Source organism: Balearica regulorum, chromosome 7 (assembly GCF_011004875.1).
Source record: "Balearica regulorum gibbericeps isolate bBalReg1 chromosome 7, bBalReg1.pri, whole genome shotgun sequence".
NCBI lineage: Eukaryota > Metazoa > Chordata > Aves > Gruiformes > Gruidae > Balearica > Balearica regulorum.
This window is the reverse complement of record NC_046190.1, coordinates 9699378-9720456: the sequence shown is the minus strand read 5'-3', so window position 1 is coordinate 9720456 and position 21079 is coordinate 9699378. Positions and strand designations below refer to the sequence as shown.

Here is a 21079-nt window from a genome sequence, read left to right as displayed (position 1 = left end):
CCTGGCTCTGCCTCTGACTTCTGATGGGATTTGGGGTATCTCAGGCCATTTACTAACCCTTTGTGTTTCCAGCTTAATTTGAGCTATAGCTATCCCTCTCCCTGTCTGTACCACACCGGTGGGTTTCTGACCTCGGATGGGCTCTACTCTAATGAACACTCCAACAGTTCCCCTTCTCCCGTTTTGTCCTCCCAAGACCTCCTAACAGTCTCAGCTGCTTGGCCTCACTAAACCCATTGGCAAACCATGGATAAGAGCCTGTCTGCCTTCAGACACCATGTATCTTCTGCCTTCTCCCTTGTTCTTCTTGCTGCTGCCTTCTGCAGAAGACTGCGCAAGACAGCGCAGGTAAGTTGCTCTAAAAGGGCAAAGGCGCTTCTTGCGCTGATCCCTCCAGTGCCGTCCCCAGAGCACCGCAATCACGGACAAGCCAGCCCTGCCAGATGGGACTGGGTCAGCATAATCTGCCCCCATCCACAACTCTCATGATAACCAGTGCAAGATGAGCCAGGACAGATTGTTCTCAATGACAGACTCTAACTTCTGCTACTCTCTAGTGCCAGCAATTACTTTAGCCAGAGCATGACCATATTCACACACAAGATTAGCCTTTTCCATGAATACCAGTACAGTTTTCCCTGTAATCCTCTAGTTTCTTTCCTCTTAAGAGTCCTGAGAAAACTTCTGCTGGCAAAAATTATCGTGACTCTACAGAAATCAACAGACTTCTGGCAATTTTTATTCTAAGTCAGGTTCTTCTGCCACTTGGCAAGGAGACCCACAGGGCATTAGGGTAACCTGATAGGAGAATTCAGGTCTTTGTCCCTGCCCTGCCTCACTAAGAGGGAAAGTAGAGTCCAGGGAACAAGAGCGAAAGGGCAGCCCCTTGTTTAACAGAAATGAATGCCATCATAATGGCATCATCATCTGCAATTGCAATAGATCTATCTTCACAGCAACGAGTTTGGAGTCAGGATTGCATTGACTCAGTTTGCACGACCTCAAGAAATTCCCATCTAGTTTCTGCTTATTTTGAGTAAAAACAGCCAGGAAGTGGATAGAATACCACTTTCTTTCATTGGATGTTTTGGGAAATGTGATTGATGGGCTAGACGGATAGCGTTATGGTTTGTGCTGTCACAATAACTCTTCATGCCTGATAGCGCAGGGCTGCACAGCTCACAAAACCTTGTCAAAGCAATAGCAAATAGCCTTTTTGAATTAAAAAAAGAGTAAAATCAAGATTAGTACCAGGAAGGACAGAAATTCTTCTTGGAAGTTATTTCCTTAATATTTGGATATAATCTACCTTATCCAGAAACATCTGTCTGTGTGCATAAGAAAGAAATACGCTTTTGTCCCCTGCAGCAGTGTCCAAAAATGAGGTAGTATTGCTTCCTGATCACACACAAATGGGGTTTTTATCTGTGCCAAATTCTTAACATGAACACTGGAATAAAACTACAAACAGACAAGAAAAAGGGCACACACCTGAAAGCCTTTAGCTAGTCTTTCCATCCCCGGAGCTTCACTAGCCTGCTCTAAAAAAGCTTCACTGAAGCTTTGTTTTCTGAGGGCATTTATATTCCATTAGGAAAGTGCAAACATCTCTAACAATAGCTTTGTGTCAGGCCACAATTGTATTCCTTGATGCTAATGCAGGCTATTAAAAGTTCAGCCAATGCCCCTTGGGTTCTGGGAGAGCTGGACAATTTGGATGTCAAGTTCACTTCCAGTTTCAAAGCTTTGCTATATAGAGGATTTCAAATCTCATGACTATACCTGCTGAATTTGCAGAGGCCACTAAAACTGAGAGGGGCTGCAAATCAATCATCACAGTTAAAATACCAAAATATCTTGGCAAATAGGGAAAAAAAAAAAAAGATAATTCCATAAGGACTAGAGCAGGGCAGAAGTAATCAAACATAACTGCAGAAAAGGGGACAAGCTGACTTGACTATGACACGCACAGGAGGGAAGCATTTTAAGTAAATCACCCCAGCCCAACTTCAAAGGAAAGTGAGCTGGACAAGATGTGCCAAAGGGTTTAACATCTGCTCCATTCCTATAAAGCATTGTTTTGTCCTTCATACTTAGTGAGGAGACACCCACATGTGTTTTCCACTTTCATTGTGAAAGCAGGAAATATTTAATTAAAATCAAGCTTAACCTACTTTGTTTTCTCTTCATGCCAAAGTAACATCAGCTGCTGAGAGGGAGGATCTGCGAGTCTTGGCACCCAAATGACCTCACCCTGCGGAGGGACAGAGCCAGAGAGATCCGGACAGATCCGCTGGGATGATATCTGTGTCCCTGGGGTACGGGAACAAGTTATGTCGTGTACCAGGAAGGGCAGAACTTGCTGTGTGCTGGGGAAATTCAACACAGATAGTTGTACCGGGCCAAACTCTGTTGTCATACAGAATGACAGAAAAAAGGGATGGCAAGAACCTCACCAGGAGATGCGGTCCACCTGTCTTACTCCAGTCTGTCACCCTGATGAGCCACAGCGACTTGGAGTTATGAGAGTTGAAGTGAGGGCAGCTGCAGATATGATACTCCAGGATCCTGCCCGAACCCAGCAGCCACAGCTTGAGGTACCGAATTAGATTAAGAAACTCGGAAACGTGACTGATTTATATCTTCACTGGATCAGGCCAAAGAAAGGACACTCCACCCACTTAATATCCAGATCTTACTATGTGGCACCATTCACTTGCCAAGGGCTGAAAGGGGGAATGAAGAGAAAACAAGAAGTGGCATCAAAGTGTTTGAGGCAAACCTCCACGGTCATAGCAACACAAATGGCAACACAAACCTTTGTGTTATGTGTTAGTAATGCAGAAAACAGTCCTATGGTCATAAGCGGTTTGGGAGGAAGTTTAAGGCTGCAGATTCTTTTCCCAGAGACAACTGCACTTCCAATTACATATCATTATGTGTCGAACATAACTTCATCACAGGTGGTGCTCTCAAGTGCTTTTTGCTATGGCACTGCAAGTGCAAGGAGAAGTACTAGTTCTCTTAGGGAAAAATAATAAATAAAGTGTGTAACAGGAACTTTCCATGCAGTGATCATAAGTAAAATCCCTGGTGACATCCACCAGGCCACTTTGGAAAACTGTAGCATCAAGGTAGGCTCTGAGTGGTGTATTCTAATTCTAAAAATTATTTCCATTAAAATTTTCACCAATTCAGATATTCTTGAAATTGAAGTATTCTTCAAATAATGCAGTGTTTTGGGTCAAACCTCTCTGTGCAATTTTCTTGCAGAGTGACCCAAGTCTGGCTAGAAGCAAATTAACATTTGCAGTTTTAATAAACTTCCCAGCCAGGTGTTAACTTTCTCACTTGCACGGAAATTTTGAGGCAGGCTTGTCAAAGCTGTGAAGTGCTATTTCAAATCCGTTGGGATTGTCATATTTATTAACATAATCACTGGCATTTTTCTAGAATTTAGATGGGGTCTTTAGCGCTTAGAAGAATAGCAGCCAGAATATAGCATTAGGCACGATCCCATTACCGGAAGACACCCCCTGTCCATGGAAACATAATCCCTGGCTTATGTAGCATATTAAAGCAGGCTCAAATTGCTTCCTCAGTTACAGATGGGGAAACTGAGGGTAAGACAGACAAAAGTTGCTCAGAAAGTAGGATTCCCTTCTTCCATCAAGCTGTAACACCTTGTAGCAAAGGGAAGGCTGAGAGACAATGGATTACCTAAATATATTGTCATGTTTATGCAACCAAAGTGAGAAGAGGATCGATGGATTTATCCCATATATCACTGCTATGACAGTGGAGGTTTGCCTCAATCACTTTGATGCCACTTCTTGTTTTCCCTTCATTCCCCCTTTGGCCCGTCCTGACAACACCCCATACTTAAATTGCTTGGCCCCTTCCTCCTGTTTTCCCCAAAGAAGGGGAAGTAAACAGAAGTTGACATGAGCTCAGGAAAGGGCTCAGGGCAGAATAGGAGTGTAAAGTCCTGTGGCTCATAGAGCTGAAGTACAGCACTATTTTTTCCTCAGCTTTAGAGGATATAAAATGACAAGCAACAGAACACAAACGTGTTGTCATGACAATGAATGTGATAAAAAATGGGGGATTCTTTGCATTGTTAATGTGTTGAAAGGTAACCAGGACAGCAATAAACACTTGATAGATTTCACTGTGTTGAGGAGAAAAGCAGCACAGAGTCTGAAACGAAATTACAGTAGAGACAAATTATCTGCTATTGATGAAATGATCCAAACTTTCCCATCTGTATTGATGGACACTACTGCTCTAGTGGGCATGAGACAGAAGCCATGAGGCACAGAAGAGGGTCTGTGTAGGCTGTTTCCATGGTCTGGCGTAGGTCTCATGGACTAATCCAAAGTCCTCCTAAATTAGCAAGAGCCTCTCCAGAAAATCAAAATCTAATCTACACATTAAATGCAAGTCTGTAGAATGAAATATGAGGGTTACAGTGTCACCATGCAGATCTCCACCCAGAACACAGACTGGATTATTGCGCTTGTAGGAAAGCAGCATCAGGACAGGTTCCTTGATGCAAATGACTACTTGCGGGGGGAAATATCATGCGGCAAACCTCAGGCTGACTGGTTGCAAATGGGCTTAAGAGGGGAATTGTGATAGTAACAGTAGTTGGACTTTCTGTTTACTCTTCTGCCTGCTTACAGGTAGTAGCCAGTTTCTGCAACACCATCAGCTACAGAGTACTCCGTAATACTTCCCTCATGCCCCTGCAGCACTTTCAGTCAGAGGCACTTTATTCAGTATCAAGCAGTTATGTGTCCTCCCAGTGATAACAGACTCCCTGACACACAACACTCTCCAGAACCTGCACTGATCAGCACAAGGGATGGTCAGCCATGCAGTGAGTCAGCAACGCCTACCTGGTCAAGATCCCAACTCCCTGCCCTACCTCAGCAGGCTATGGGTAAACAGAGGTGAATTAGGAAGGGCAGGCACAGAAGCCGAGGACCTACAGACACATCTTGCCCCCTCTCTTCATGCATCCACCTTGTACAGAGGAAGCTATTCCAGCCAGACCTAACACCTGCAAACTGACTTTTCTGCATGGTTGCAATGCCACATTCAACCTATCCAACCAGGAAACGTGCAAGAGGAACCTCTGGATCAAACATATAGTACAGTCTAATGTCTTGAGATTGTAAAAGAGATGAGCAATGGAGAGAAGTAGAAGAGAACTCAACAAAAGTGCTAATAAACACACACGCTAAATGTGAGTCATGGCACAGTACTCTTCACCCACTCAGACCGGGTAAGTTGAAATTGAAGGGACAGTGTACAAGTCCAACAGTCACAACCTGAAGACCCTGGATGCTGATCACTGCAAGAAGCCAGTGCCTGTGAAAAATTCTGAGCTGCTTCTTTTTTTTTTTTTTAACCTATTTCCCTGTTTAATCAGACCAGTGACAATGGGAACACCATGCCATGACCTGACAACAGGCTGCCTCAAAATGTTAAGTTCTCTGGCTAGAGGATTCCTTTTTCCTTTTCTCTTGTGGTCATGAACTATTTACCTTTGATCCTAAGGAAGCAGATAACTGTTCTTTTCCAACAAAGACAAACTGATAGTAATGGACCTCTCAGTTCACAAGGGGTTTTTCTTTGTTTTTAAGTCAAAACCCACTGGCTCAGATCCAGCCAGCTGTCTTGAGTTTCTGGATGTGGCTCTTGAGCAAGGTTTTAAAACTATATCCAGCATTGTTTAATTGATAAAGATTCATATTTTTGAGCTTTGCAGGGAAGACATATTCAACAGTAAGGAACAATGGAGGTCAGCCTGCCATGTTTAATAAACTGCGTGGATCAGCCTGTCCATGGGTCTTCTGGTTTTACAAAAATAAATCTCTAGCTAGTGTCCTCTAGTCTCAGCGTTGTCTCTCTCTCTCAAAGCAGACAGTTCTTTCAACGTTGAATTCCAAAAGCGGGAATAGTCCATACCTTTCTGCTGGAGCGTGACTGAACACATTTGTGTTCTACTTTCTAATGTTGGGGATCTCTGCTGCTTCTCTAAGACTACTCCATAGCCTACTAGATCACACTAGGAGGAAGTTTTGCTTGATATTCCTCCTTCTTCTTCAGCTGGCCTAGATATGTTCAAGTGTCTTGTTCAAAGCCATTCTTCAGCACATCATCTGAGCCCCATTCCTTTCTGCAATCATCTTCCTGTGAAGTTAAGAACACATGCAGTCAATCACATTTTCCAAACTAGGTCCTGTTTTGGAGGCACACCTGCTTTCAATCCCAGGAGGGCACACCATAGCTCACCCACTGTGGCTGTTGAGAATGGCTCCTGCTGGTCATCCAGTCACCAGAGACGGAGTCCCAGCTCTTCTGATCTCAATTGGAGGTAAGCTTTCATCTCTGGTGAAACCAGAAGTTCTATAGTGAGAATGTGTCTCACTTCTCCTTGGACAACGCAAGTAAACATTGGGGCCTTACCTCTAAATTTGGCCCTCCATGTATTTTGAGGGCTAAAAAGCCCTCCATGTATTTTGAGTCCTTTCTTTGAAGTTCCCTTTTCCCTCCCAGTTTCCATTAAGAAATGTTATGTTCTGCCGACTGTGCAGGATGTCAAGGACTTGGAGGTCCAACATGGCTGGAAGATTTTTCCTCCCTGGCCACATTCCTTCTCACGGTGATTCAAAATCAGTCATGGGTCAGACAGGTGGCCACTGTGAGCACCCCATAAAACCAGAAAGAATAAAAGATTCTTACTTACCTGGGACATCAAGCTACAAATGGTCATGGTGTTTACCCAGGGAAACAAAAGGGGACTGCTTCGTTTCAAAGCAGGGTCTGGGAAGCAAGGGCTGTTCTGGAGGGAGAAAGCCAGGCTGATATGTTGTGAGCAGCACCCACAGACAGACTGTCTCCATTTCACTCACCAAAATGACTAATGAAAGAGACACAGGATATATTTTTTTGTAATAGAACTACACTGTGCAGCAAGTAGCTCATGGCACTCGGACTAACAATGTCCCAGGTATTAGCTTACCACTCATACTGGAGGGACAAATCTTGGACTACAAAAAATGCTATTTCTTCCTATTCTGTCACACATATAAGGAAATCACTGGGAAGGTTTTTTTCTTTTCTAAGTGGAAACTAAAGCATGTTTCCCATTGGCTTGGCTGTTTAGTATATATGTTACTTTTAAAGGTATTAAAGCTCACCACCTCTAGACAACAGGCCGCTGTTCTTACACAAAATTTTACTGCTCAGAGAAGTTGCACAAGGGTTAAATGACTTGTCCAAGGCTGGAGCACATAACCAAGTGGGGATTGAAACTAAGGGGCGACCAAGCTCCTTTCCTGTTCAGTCACACTGCTGCCTGCACTGCGATGATTTCATTCACCAAAACATGGTCACGGACAAAGAACGGACTCTGCAAAAACAGCCCCTTATCTGCTCCTGCCTGCCTCTTGTCCAAGTCATGTGTGATTAGTTTACTGACACAAACACCCCTCTGGAGCCAAAGCAGCTGCAGGAGCAAGCTGTGCTCTGATACAGTTCATGCCTTTACAGCAGTGTAAGAGCAGTGGCTATGGTCTAGCTGAGTCCAGGAGCTTCGCTGTTTATAGAGCTGGAAGAAAAATGCAGCTTGATTATAAGGTATCAAGTAGACCTGGTTGAGCTGGCAATCAAAAAAAAAAAAGTCAATTCTAATTTGTAACAATAACCACAGTGAGTATGAAATAAAGATTAGATGTAGGGAACAAATACAGGACAGAGAAATGTAATTCCAAGGAGATGTTTTAACTTGCCTTTTTTTTTAACTTGTCGATAGGAAGCAAAGGGGTTCACAGTACTCGGGGCTGGGGAGACCAGGAGTAGGAGGCAGCAGATCCTCTACGTGCCACGACTCCAACCACATCTATTTTAAACAATTACTCCTGTGAAAATTAAAACTGTGGGAAGCTTCATTTCAAATATGTCTCTGCTGTGTGGATTCTTCAATATCTGCTATGAAAGGAGCTGTGCGGCTGCCTTTCCCTAAGTGAGGCACTAGCAGTTTCTCTTCACCCATCTCCTATTGCCATTAACATTTCCAGGAGCTTATTTAATTGGAGATCTTTTGTCCTCTGTCAACCTTAGTTGAAATTAGCCACCAGGAGGAAAGACCTGTTTGTTTGCACATCACCAAGAGTCTGAGTTTATGTCTTGTTTCCTTGAGAAGACAGGCTAGAATCATCATCGTGCTTCGCAGTCAGCCCATCAGCATTCCTCCCTGCCGCTAACGGGGAGCGTGGAAGCATGAGGACAGCAATGCCATGTTACAGACCTCCTGTCATGCTGCCGCAAAGTCCCACCATTCAGACAGAACCTGCAGCAGCTTTTCCAAGGTGTTTTGATTCCAGGTTTAAATCTCAGGCTCATGCTTTTCCCAGTTTCAGCTCCAGAGAGTTCATTGGAAATCCTCATCTTTTACTTCCTTATAGGCACATGATGCCTATACAATGCCTAAATATAAAAACAAAGCAAGCACACCCCAAAGCCTCAGGAAAAAAAACCCCAAACAACAAAGAAACAGAGAGTTTTAGACAGACCTGTTTTTCTAAAGGTACAACCTCAAGAGTTTTAGGCCAGTATGATTCTTGTGGGGAGGGGATCTTTGCTCTGCTGCAAAACAGTGTTCGCTGTTAATTAACCTTAGACAATTCCCCAGTACTGCCTTTGTCCACAGTAATGGGGTTACAGATAGACTTTTTTTTAATGCTGCATCTTCTGACCTGATAGGACAGATTATTAGGATGTTGTATCTTTTTATTTTTTTACCCTAATTGCTCATATTTATGAAGAATCTTTGAAAACTGAACTAAATTCTACTTTCCATTTATCTGGCTTTTTAGCACTTACATTGGAATATGACCCACTAGGTAAAATGTTATTCATTACCAATTACTTTAGAAGAGAAATGGTTTAGCTGATAGAGCCTTCAGAATCATGTTTATATATTCAAAGGACAATTCATTAAACCCTTTGGTGTAATAAGCAAATCTTTAACCTTCCTGAAGAACAGGAAATATGTATTATGCTAAGGTTGTTCAAACTTCTGTAAAGCAAAGACTCGCTGCTGAACGCAGCAAGGAAACTGAAAAGCAAGGATGAAAGCAGAAACTAGAGACCATGACATAGGACCCACAGGGTTTGATGATGAGTCATAGGGTAAAGGCAAGTAAGTCACTGAGGTCCAGATCCATCCCATTTAACTTCAGGCACTTAGATGAATTGGCTAACGTAGGAAACTGGGCTCTCTGACTAATCAATGTAGAGTTAAAAGCTGCTTCAAAGAGAGTTGAAGCACAGCCAACATTACCATCTCACTTTACTACATACAGAAGAAGTCTCAACTCTAAAGTTCGGTGATGCTCCTAACCTGGAGACCTCATTTAATCGCACAAAGTTACTCCCTTCCCAAGCAACCCAGACTGGAGTCCAGCTGTCTCCACTGCAGCTTAAATGTCTCTTGGTGCAATGTATGCCCGTTCCTTCTTGTCCTGTATCCAGTTGAGAACAGTTTATTCCTCTCTTCGTTGCAGGAACATTTTACACTGTCATTGTGTCCCCTTAGTGATGTCTCCGGAGTAAACAAACCCAGTTCTTTCAGTTTTTCCACTCCAGCTACAGTGTCAAGGCCTCTGGTTGTTCTCACTGCTTGCTTTTGGGATCATGCCACTAGGCTCACATAGTTCTAAAAGTTGGCACCCAAATCTGGACACAGGCATTGCCAGCAGACTAATGCCAGGCATTGATTTGCTACTCTATTTTCAATAGAATGGAGGGATTATTTTAGGTCTTGCATGTAACTCCTGCTTGTGATGCTTGTGTAAGAGTGGTCACCATTCCCCAGAGATCTTACAGCATGTGCATGTCAGGATTATCACTGAGGATTTCAATGAGAAAGAAACGAGCCCTACCCCCTTAGTCCTACTCCCACAAGAATGTCTTTTCATGGTGCGGTAACTGGTGCCAAGAGTAGTAAGAACAGGAAATGGGTATAAAGAGAAAAAGACAAGTTTGGTGGAATCAGTAGGCAGTAATCCCACAGACTGAACACTGATGGAGATGCTGAAGGCGTGAGCTGCAGTCCAACCTTGCAACAGTCCTTCTGGGTGCCACTGGGAAAGTCATTTACCCTGCCTGGCCCTTTGATTCCCCTCCTAACTTTGACCTAACTAGCCTGGTTTAGGTCTGTAGGAGAGCACCTGTGTTACCATGTGCCAGATTCAGTCATTCTCCTATCTCACTCTCAAACACAGACCTCCACTGTAGTACAACTGCTAGTAGCAACTGAAGTAAAAAGTTGAGAGCAATGCCAGCTGGTCAGCCCAGTCCCCAAAAATACATGAGAGTGAATTTGTGATTTCAGAAGCAGTCAGATGAAAGCTGCAGAGACCTGGGAAACACCAAGATGCCCTAATGTTCATGTCAGAAGCCCTCCTGTGCCTTCCAGAAACACCTTTCCCGGGTTTGAGACTCATCAGAGAACAAAAGCAATGCCACATCATATGGTTTGCAGTGATCCATGAGTTCTGCAGACAGCACATGACGAACAGCAAATAACTCAATTAGGAACGCAAGGAGTTCATAGAGAGACTGTGGCCTGAAATACGTTTGCATAAACAAACTCCTTGAATCATTATGAATAATTAATGTGTAAAAAAAGCTCCAATCTCATTCCTGGATAGACTGCAGAATAAAGGGATAAATAAATCATAGGGAACAAGGTGTTTGCTGAGTGAGAATAGCTAAGCTAACTATGAGCTTAGCAGTTTCAGATTTCCAGGCTGCAGTGAGTAGCCTGTGGTTACTGTCAAGAACAGCTTGAACACAGAGGTGTCTCAATAACAGTTCTGCTATTTAAAATAGTAATATTATTCTGTCTATAGGAGACCTTTCAGATGAGGACTGCAAAGTGGTTCACTGCTATTCAGCTTCACAAAAGCCCAGTGAGGGCAGGGAGAGTATTTATTAGATGCAATTATGGCATTGTTACTAATGCTTTATAAATTTATTGGCAAGTGTAAGTTTTTGCTACTCAGATATGAGGGAGTTATATGCATTAAGTATAATAGTTAACAGAGAAAACTTTAAAAAAAAAAAAAGTTAATCTCCCTTTTTGTCCAAAGGCACTGTATAGAAGCAGCAGGTATATCAAGAATTTCTTGCAGGTGTCATTTATGTCACTTGGTCATAAATGAATTTAGCTTGAAGCCACAGTGAGGTATTTGTATATTATTAAATGTCTTGCTGATTGAAGAGGAGGGGGAAAAGGGAGGTCTAGTTAAGCTGAATTCCAAATTACGTTCTTAAAATGAAAATTGAGATAGGACTCAAGAATGATTGTTTCATCGATGCTGAACAAAACTAGAATAGGACTGGCAGACCTGTGTTAAATGCTGCCAGTAAAGCTCCAGTGAAGTCAGTACAACTTTGGTGAAATACTCACACTGACTATCCCTCTCCATCTTTTTTAATTAAAAAAAATAATTCTAGAATTTGGCCAATTTTTCTAATCATAAAACTTGGTAGAATGGTTAAGGTGGCAAATACTGTGATCTGTTGTCAAAGGCAATGTCATTTCAAGAGAAATATATTTTGTTCTACTGGGGACATCCCTGTGAAGAGGCATCATATTGAGGAGGTTACTAACACTAATGCTGCATGTTGTTTCCCTCCTCTTTCATAAAATAATTTAAATTAATTATAGCCTGAGGAGTCTCACAAGAAAGCTTTGTAATTTTCAGGGGGGCTGTTCACTGATGGCCTAATCCTGCAAGGGGCCAAGTACCCTCCAGTCTTCCCCAAATCCCTGGGAATCTGATCTAACACTACCAGGCTGGATCAGAGGCTCCCCTCTGCCATCTCTTTAGTTTTAAGACCTTAAAATTATTAACCTTATTACTTCACCAGTGTTATGGCTTCACCATCCATGAAGGAGCCCTGAAGTCTTTGGCGTTTTTGCACCACCAGCACGGCTTGCCAGGAAAGGCGTAGGGACGGACTGGAGCTGCCAGCGCCGGGCTGACACCTGGATCATGGTCTGTTCCTTGGGAGTTTATGGAGTTCGTAATAGAGAGAGAAAATCGGATACAAATTTCTGAGCAAAGACTATAGTCAGACAAGATTATTGTCAGACTCCAATGCCAACACAACAGAGGGTTTTAAATGCAGGAGAGTAATTTAGCTCAAAAAAGACGTTAGGACAATTTATGATGAAAAGACAGATGTTGAGACCAAAGCCAGACCCAAGGTCGCTTCAGCTCTATTTCTAGTCATAGCTGTGCTTTAAGACCATGGTCATTTTATTGAAAGATGTAGTTATATAGCTTTACATTCTGGCCAGATATTCAGAAGTACAGAACACATGTTTATCCACTTTACCTCCAGGAAACTGTGGAATGCTGAGCACTTCACCTTACCATACCAGGTGTCTGGTGCTAAATGCAGGCTGAAGAGATACTTCCCAATGGGTGGTACCTAAACAGAGGATTTGCCATCAGAAATACGCTGTTACCTGCAGAGGTGGAATATCATAATTTAATTTGTTACTACAAATCGATAAGCTAACTGGTGAACAGTGAGGCAATTTATCACTATCTCAGCATGATTTTGTGATAGATAGAAAAAAAAAAAGTGCATGCCTTGGTCCGCAACTATTGAAGAGCAAAGTGCGTAGGTGACAAATAGCTTAATCCAAACCAGCAGTACCAAGGCCACCAAGAAATGGTCAGCAGAAGTGTCTCATAGCCAGTAAGAAGGGGTTACTAGAAGCAGATGTGTTACTTCAAGCATTGGCTACACACAGTGAATGTGTTTAGAAGAAGGTACAACAGGATTCCAGCACTTCTCCTTTCCCACTTGCCAGAGGACGCCGGTGGTCTGCAAGTCGGCCAGGGCAGTACATTAATTGGTAGCAGGCAGTTCACTCAGATCTGAGGTAGGTGCAAGTCGACTTTTTGTCCTTGATAGGATAAGGGGTGATGGGTTTAAGCTGAAGGAGGGTCAGTTTAGATTAGATGTTAGAAAGAAATTCCTTACCCTTAGAGTGGTGAGGCACTGGAACAGGTTGCCCAAAGAGGTTGTGGAGGCCCCCTCCCTGGAAGTGTTTAAGACCAGGCTGGATGGGGCTTTGGGGAACATGCTCTAGTGGAGGGTGTCCCTGCCCATGGCAGGGGGGTTGGAACTAGATCATCTTTAAGGTCCCTTCCAACCCAAACCATTCTATGATTCTATGACCACTTATTCTGTGACAATTGAACCACAGCAGTTTTTACTCAATGACATGTATTGACTACATGTTGATGTGAAGGATGTTTAAAATTTTTCAGCAGTTTCCAGAAACAAATATCAAAGACATTTATCAGAGAGGTCCAAAGCAACAGGTTAGGAAAAAAACCCCACAGAATTAGATCAAAGTTGTTGCAATAGATTTCCATGGATGCGTTTTTTTTAAGATAAGTGTTGGCTTTTGGATTTTCTTATGTTCCATAATAGCAACCTCACATGGCTCTGCAAGCCCTCCATCTAACACTGATGCATCCTATTATTTCTTTCTCTTTTAGCTAATCCTATGATTATTTGCACCAAATAAAAGCAGTCAGGATCACCACACTTTTTGGAGGGGTACATCCCTCATTACTTTAAAGTAGCTTTGCTCTGTCCAACACGTAGCATGCTGAGCATGTGGCATGGCAGGTTAGTGTTGTGTATTTGATAGCTAACTGAGAGGACACACAGGACTACAGATGGATGCTAATAGGCAGCGATTACTGCTTATGAAATCTAAGGCAAGACTTGCTTTTCCTCTTAACCAAAAAAAAAAATAAAAATCAAAGTTGACTTAAAAGTTACCAAGGCTACTTAGGAGAATCATTACTTAGAAAAAGTCTGTCACTGAACATTATGAACTACCTGAAAGACAGGTTCAAAAAATAAAATTTGCAACTCGGCATTCCCCAAAAGCTTCAAAAGGCACTCTTAATGCCACCAAAACGGAATAACCATTCAGCTTTTTCACATGTTGTGACACAGTCTCAGCTATTCAGAGCTCTTTCCCAGGGTATTGCCCTAAGTTAGCGTGAACTGTCATTGACTTCTCTTGCTTAAAAAATCCAGAATATATTTTCTCCCAGTGGGAGCCCTAACTCATTTCCCTAGAGAATCCAAAGCATCAGTCCTACATCTGGAGGCACTCAGCCAACAACACGGGGCTGCCCAGACATCTAAATCAGTCTTAGCCATGCGCCCGCCATCACAGCCAGCCGGAGCTGGACCCCCAGCCATGCTACTCAAGTCAGTCTTTTGCCATCCAGAACATATCTACAGATTTCCCACACATCTGAAAATGCTGGTTCCACCCCTAGCCTTCTGAATTAGTCTTTTTACACGTTCTAGCTACTAGCATACATGCTATAGTCCTCCACGATGTGAAGGGGAAAGAAATGGTTTCTTGACTTACACACTTCACTAACCAGCATGTTGCTTGACACCAAAACACTGTCACTGTGCCTCTTCACTGCACCTCACATCCACACCTTAGTGGGTGCTTGTAAAGGATTAGCTTTTTGTTCTAATTAAAATTTGAAATTATATTTCCCAAAGTGTGCAACTTTCATCCTGCAGATGGGTAAGCTTCAGGATGGAGAAATAAAGTAACTTCTTGCAGCCAGTATGTGTTGAAGCAGGAATAGACTAAAATCTCAGAGGATTCCTAGTCATCACTTCTCTGCTCTGTTCTCCGACCACATTCTCTCTGTATAAACAAAGGCTCTGGCCACTGCAGTGTTTTCTGGCCTGCTGTAAAATGTTTCACCACCCCTCTCAAAGGAATTGCTGATACTTAAAAAAGAGGCAGCCTTTGTCAGGCTTTTCTCACAGTGCCAGGGTCTCTGTCTAGAAGTTGGGTTGTCAACGAAGTATAGGGAGATGCAGACGGTGAGACTTGGCAAATTGTGCATGTAAAGGCAACTCTGAGTTATAATCTGGATTAATGAGTGCATTATTAGTGCCCCAGATTAATATTAGTCCAGATTATTAATAAAACGGTTCTGTCAAACCAAAATAATTATGGGTATTAACTTTACGGAAGTTGCATTAATAGCAAAAGAACACTCTGCTTCCAGGAACACCAAACCTGGCTTATGCTTAGCAAAGTTGGAACATTGCTTTTGCCCAGGGAGAATTCATTACCTGTGAATGGTAACACAGTGGTAGAAGCACTCTTGGAACTGGGACATCAGTCAGGTGCCCAGTCAGCAACAGCAAGTCTAGATCATGCAGATGGCAAAGTGTCACTAATAGGAATTTCTCCTGGGTGAGATACTTCAAAGCTGAACTACAGACCTCCTCTGAGACGGATGGAGCGAGGCTGGGGGAGGAAATGTTGAAAACTATCAGCTAGATAGACAAAGACCCAGCTCTTCAACTAGCATAAATTGGTACCACTCCTTTTGTATTAGGCCTCTGTATGACAAATAAATATATCTGGCATGAGCCAGAAGTTTTACTCCCAGTTCGAACATCTTCTGCACGTACAAGACCAAGCCCATTTTCTGAAAGAGACATATTTCCAGAGTCACGACAGCCCTTTCCTTCACTCCCCTAATGAGACCTCAGTCCAGGGCCCTACACTTCTTTAAAATTGTGGGTAGGATTATAAAAAGCATCATAATTCTCATGAAAAACAGGAAAAAATAGAGAGCTGGCCTCAACCCTACAGTAGAAATCAGAAAATATTTTAAAATCTGGGCACTTCTGAGAGCACTAGGGAAAAAAAAAGTCTTCAGTCCATTCTGGGAGGCTTGAATGGAGTTGAACTCACTGATCAAACTCAGCCTTTTCCTGACTTTTGGCTTTTCAGCAACAATGCAACACAGATTTCAGGAGAGAAGGCGGCCTTGGCTTGGCTGTTCCTCAGCATATTTTTACTCAGTGCATGAGAAAGACAGATAGTCATTGCATCTCTTTTATCACCTGAAGGGAATTAATAAATCAGCATGCTTGTAAGAGGGACTCCTGACGAAAAAATGCTCTGAACAAGGGCTGGGTTACCGTGGCAGGGTCTTCCAGAGCATCAGGACAGTGTGTATTTGGGTTGGTTTAGAGCTTTTCAAAATGTTGATACGCTCAGTCCTATACATGCTAACCAACACATCAACCACGGCCCTCCAGTCAACAGGAATTAACAGGCATTCACTACTTTGGACTCCCTAAGTCAAACTCAGAGTGTGCTTATTAACATAGCACACATTACTACATAGCGTACCTCATGTAATTATGGTGTTGCACGCACAGTATAGGGCTGGAAATTATGGTCGCCTCTGTTATTTAATACATTTGTTTTATATTTTCACGGCATTGTTTAACTAAAAGCAACTACATACAGTATTTGGCGCACTGTCACATGTAATCAAGAGATAATGTCAATGGAATTGCATGTTGTCACAGGATAACAGCCTCCCGCTGTTGCTGAAATGCCAAATTGAAGCCGAGGCATTTATGGAAAATAAACGTCAAGTCAAAGCCAAGATGTTTATTTTAAAAACAAGAGACATGGATCTTGTGGCAATGTTCCATCGTGTCTCTATTTCTCTAATAACAAATGTCCAATGCGAATAAAGCCAAGTGACAGTTTCTTCCTGGGACAACACAGAGAGGGTGAAGCCCGATGACTTCACATGAAGACTTGCAGAGTTGTTTCTCATCTGCTTTCCTTCAGGTCAGGTTATAGTCAAACTGTCCAGGTAGTGAACACAAAATGGTTTCTCAGATGTATGCTAAGTTTACAAAGAGATTTAGGAGGACAGCAGGAAGAAAAGGGGACAGCAAATGCATTTTTAATTTGCTTTTATATAGCCCTTTTTCTCCAGAGAAAGAATGAAAATAACATGAAGCTCACTGGGAGTCAATGGGAGGCCTCCCAGGCATTTCGGTGGGCTTTCAATAATGCCTTAAGAGAACAAACAGTTAATATTTTAAGAGGTTATTATGTTTATAATGGTGGTGCCTGAATTTGATTGCAATGAGGGCATGAGTGGACCAAGGCTGGATAAGGAAGATGAGATCCTTGGCTGCACAGTCACCCCTTGCACCTGGCAGGCAACTGCTCATCCCGGCTGCCGGCCCACAGGAGATTTCTGCTCTGTCCACACCAGGTTCACAGCCACTGAAACACTGTTCCTTCACTTCATTTCTCCAGTAAAGCTTCCCTAAATCCAGCTGGTTACCCAGTAGCAGAGATGACAGAATTTGTTTTTCTTTTCATGGGGAAAACTGAAGGTTACTTGTCAAGACCAAGGTTGCTGAGATATGGTAAGAAACCATGTTAAAGCTAAAAGGAAGAGCTAGAAACGTCCAGATCTTAGACATGATGCAATCTGATCCAAAGTTGAGAATTAGAGTTTTGTCAAACCTAACTACAAAGGCCTGAGTGATGAGACATACACTGCTACTCCTGGCAACCTAATGGGTTTAACATCCTAAAAGCTCTTTTGGATATTCATATCAAATTTTCCCTTTCATCACATTACCACTCATTAAATCTCCTTGTATTCACCTAAATTATTCCTCTCTCTCCCTGACAATTTTTTCTTCCTCCACCTACATTAAGAGATTATGTCTTCCACAAGCTAAAATTGCCTCTCCAGTCTCCTCATCTGCTAACCTTACCATCCTTCTTTAAACGTTCATCACCTCTCTGCCAACATCCTCCCTCTCCAGCCAACCTCACAGGCCATGCAAGAGTGCCAAGATGTGGTACAAAGAGCTCAGAGCAATCCCTGGAGATCCAGCGATGGTCTCCAGCAGCAAGTCACCTGCCTGTACCCAGGACGCAAAGCTGGCAACAGCAAATCCACTGCCCCCAGTGCTGCCCCAGCCACTGCAAGAACGAAGGAAGGTGTTAGCCCCAGTGCCCAGCCCCATTCCCAGTCTCCTGCCCCACTGCTGGTGCTGCTGACGTTCCCCAGGGCAGCGCTGTGTATGTAGATGCATACCCATGCAATAGGACTCTCATCTTGCAATCTGTTTAGCACGAAGAGAGAGGCAAGAAGACAAGCAGGAATCTGCACAAACCATCTCAAAGGATTGGGTTTAAAAATATACCTAGATAACACGCTTCAGTTCCTGCAATATTGAAGCTTCACGGCTCATGCCAACAGGGTTCCTCAAATCAGATCTATCCATTATACTCTATGCAATGTAAGACTGATCTGTCCCAATAACTACTGAGAGATTGGCTTTGGTTTTTTTTTTAACGGCTTCCAAAGGAAAAATAAATTAGTTGCTCATTAAAAAACTGTGATCTGGAGAACAAGTAGAAACAAATCATTTCAGTTCTGGAAGCTCTTCTCTTGGCCTGACATCCTTAAATAATATGCAAAGAGCTATATTAAAATCATGTTAAGGAGCTGTCTTAAATGCAAAAAAAACCCAAAAAAACAAAAAAAACCCCAAGGAAATTTTGAGTTAAAGGAGATTTGCAAAAGGTAACATTCTGAAAGGGGTTAAGCCTACAGTGATTATTTGGCTGCTCTGTGCTGCAAGGGCCAGAGGGATGTTCTGTACAGAAATCATAAATTTGCTTATTTTTTCCTTTGGAGATGCATTGTTTCCCAAAGACATTCTGGCTCCAGCTCTGATCTGGCATTCCACATTGATGCTTGTTGAACCAACAAAGATACTGGGAAGCAACAGACAATTATGCGTCTTCTGGTTTATTGCATACTTGCAAGTAATTTCCTTTACTTCTCCAACCTTTAAGCTTATCTTCTCTTATGGTGGGATGAGGATTTCCAGCTGGAGATCTGATAGGACAGCTTGACAGGTGAAGAGCTGACATTTGATTAGGTTACGGTATTTATTAACTGTATAAAGATACTATAGCAATAATGGATCTGAACAGATGACAGATGGATGATGCTCCAGGAATAGCAAACAAAACAGCTACATGGTACCCCAACTCTGCTTCCCACTGTCAGTGTCATCTTGGGAAGAGGATTTAAGATTTTACCAGAATTTTATCTGGCTGATATCGTGCTAAAATGGACTATACATATTTACAAAATTCATCCAAGCACCTCAGTTGTGAAGGCTTTGGTGTGGTGATGCACCGCAGAGCTTGTACCTACTTTAAGTATTCCATCTAGATGCAGAAAATAAAAAATTGTTTCTATCCCACAGTTCCACTGTCCTAACATGATTTCAGATTATTATTATTTTAAATCAGGATTACAGATACCAGTCCTGGACAAATATTCCCAGCCACAATCCTCCTGCTTTTCATTCAGCATAAGTTCTCCCTCTGTTCTTGAAGATGCCATGCCTCCCACTCTTCCCACCAAAAAGGGTCGCGCTCTGGTCCAGCAGATGACGAGCAGCAAATTAAAGTCCATGGGAACATGAGGGAATACTTTGCCAAGCAGCAGGTCCACACTGGTGTGTGGCCTTTAGTCAGGGTTAAACAAATAGCGTGTAAATAAATAAATAATTTTCTCCCAGGTTGTGACCTTGTAAATCAAGTCTAAGCCTGGAAGGGATTTTTATGGTCCAGCTGGAACAGCGGAGTAGTCTTAGCAGAATAAATATAGGGGGGGGGGGGGGGAAATAACTGTGCTTTTCAGTTGCTCCCAGAGTGCTGTGGGGAATGTTTGGTGCTGCTGTAAGACACGGTGATGATTAAAAAAAGGAGAGAGGGGACATCACTCTCATTTACCAAACAGCTGTTTCACATTATTTTAAGAGGTTTGAAAGAGGAATAAAACACAGTTAAATGCACCCAAGAGTAATCTTCCAGCTTAGGAGCCAAATAGAGGGCTTAATAACTAAGTGAAAATCCAGCCCAACTAGTTCCTAGCAACAAGTTTCATGGAAGTGGATGGGAGCCGGGCAGGGATTTGCTCAGAGTCTGTTATCTGGGCATTACAGCCCGGGATGCTTCATGTACTTTATTGCTCATTACCAAATAACGGTACTAATACTTAGAGCAGTCCCTAGATTTAGTGTGGTTCGACCAGACTGGGTAAAAGCTTCTAGCTGCATTTTAAAAAATCCAGAGAGACCTATCTGATGCAACAGAGGAAAGCCAGAAATGGGAGCTGGAACTTCCACCTCCCGGCCCTGCAGTGGCTTGGTCTGCAACGGCCAGGGAAGCCGGAGCAAAGAGAGCTCACGATGGGGAGATGCACGGGACAAGCCACCGCCACAGTCCCTGCACAGAGCTGGTAGCATCACCCCTTAAGCCAGAAGGTTTAATATGGGGTCCCGGCCAGCAGGGCTCTGGGGGTGCCTGGGCTGGGGCAGGAGGCATTGATGACAGGGGACTGTGAGTGTGGGGCTTGTCCCTGATGAGGATGTCCCATGGGACGATGTCCATTGCTTTGCAATGGAGAATGATGCCAACAGTGCTCATATTTGGCATTTTACTTTTTCCAGGTGTAAAAAGGGGGAGCACCTGCTCCAGCAGCTCGCATGGGTGTGCCTGGCCATGGAGGGCAGTGGAGGCGTGCGGGCTATCTCTGGCATGAGATGTGCCTCCCAGCACTTATGCCATCTTCCCACCGCCAGGGATTCGGAATCCACCTGCCTTGGGGCTGCAGGGGCGGTGACAAAGCCTGGCTTTGGACCAGGGTTGCAGTGAATATTTGGGGTACAAATCCGCCTTTTCCCAAGCCCCATTCTGGAGCGTGCTACAGCTGCCGACTGACTCCCTGTTGCTCCCAGCCCGCTCCCACCAAGCATCGGAGGGTGCAGCAAGCACCGGCAGCCACGGCATGGTGGGTCCCCGGTGGTGCACCCCGCGGGCAGGAGCGCACCCTGCCCGCATCCCCTGCCTGCCCCACAGCTGCTGCGCACAGACCCCTCCCCGGGCCACCCGCCCTGCCGTACCGGGCAGCAGCTGCGGGGCAGGATGCAGGCAGGGCGCAGCCAGAGCAGCGATGGGCTCCAGGCGGGGCTCCAGGCGGGGCTCCAGGCGGGGCTCCAGGCGGGGCTCCAGGCGGGGCTCCAGGCGGGCCAAGGGCAGCAGCACCGGCGGGGCACG

General features: G+C 43.7%; 1 long non-coding RNA gene across 1 annotated transcript; it reads right to left on the bottom strand.

Annotated features, from left to right (window-relative positions):
• Positions 1–2851: 2851 nt before the first annotated feature.
• LOC142602560 (uncharacterized) lies at positions 2852–21039 on the bottom strand. Its single transcript, XR_012836308.1, has 3 exons — positions 20926–21039; positions 6304–12519; positions 2852–6201 (listed from the first exon to the last, which is right to left on the bottom strand). It is a non-coding gene; the product is annotated as an uncharacterized LOC142602560 (long non-coding RNA).
• Positions 21040–21079: the final 40 nt, after the last annotated feature.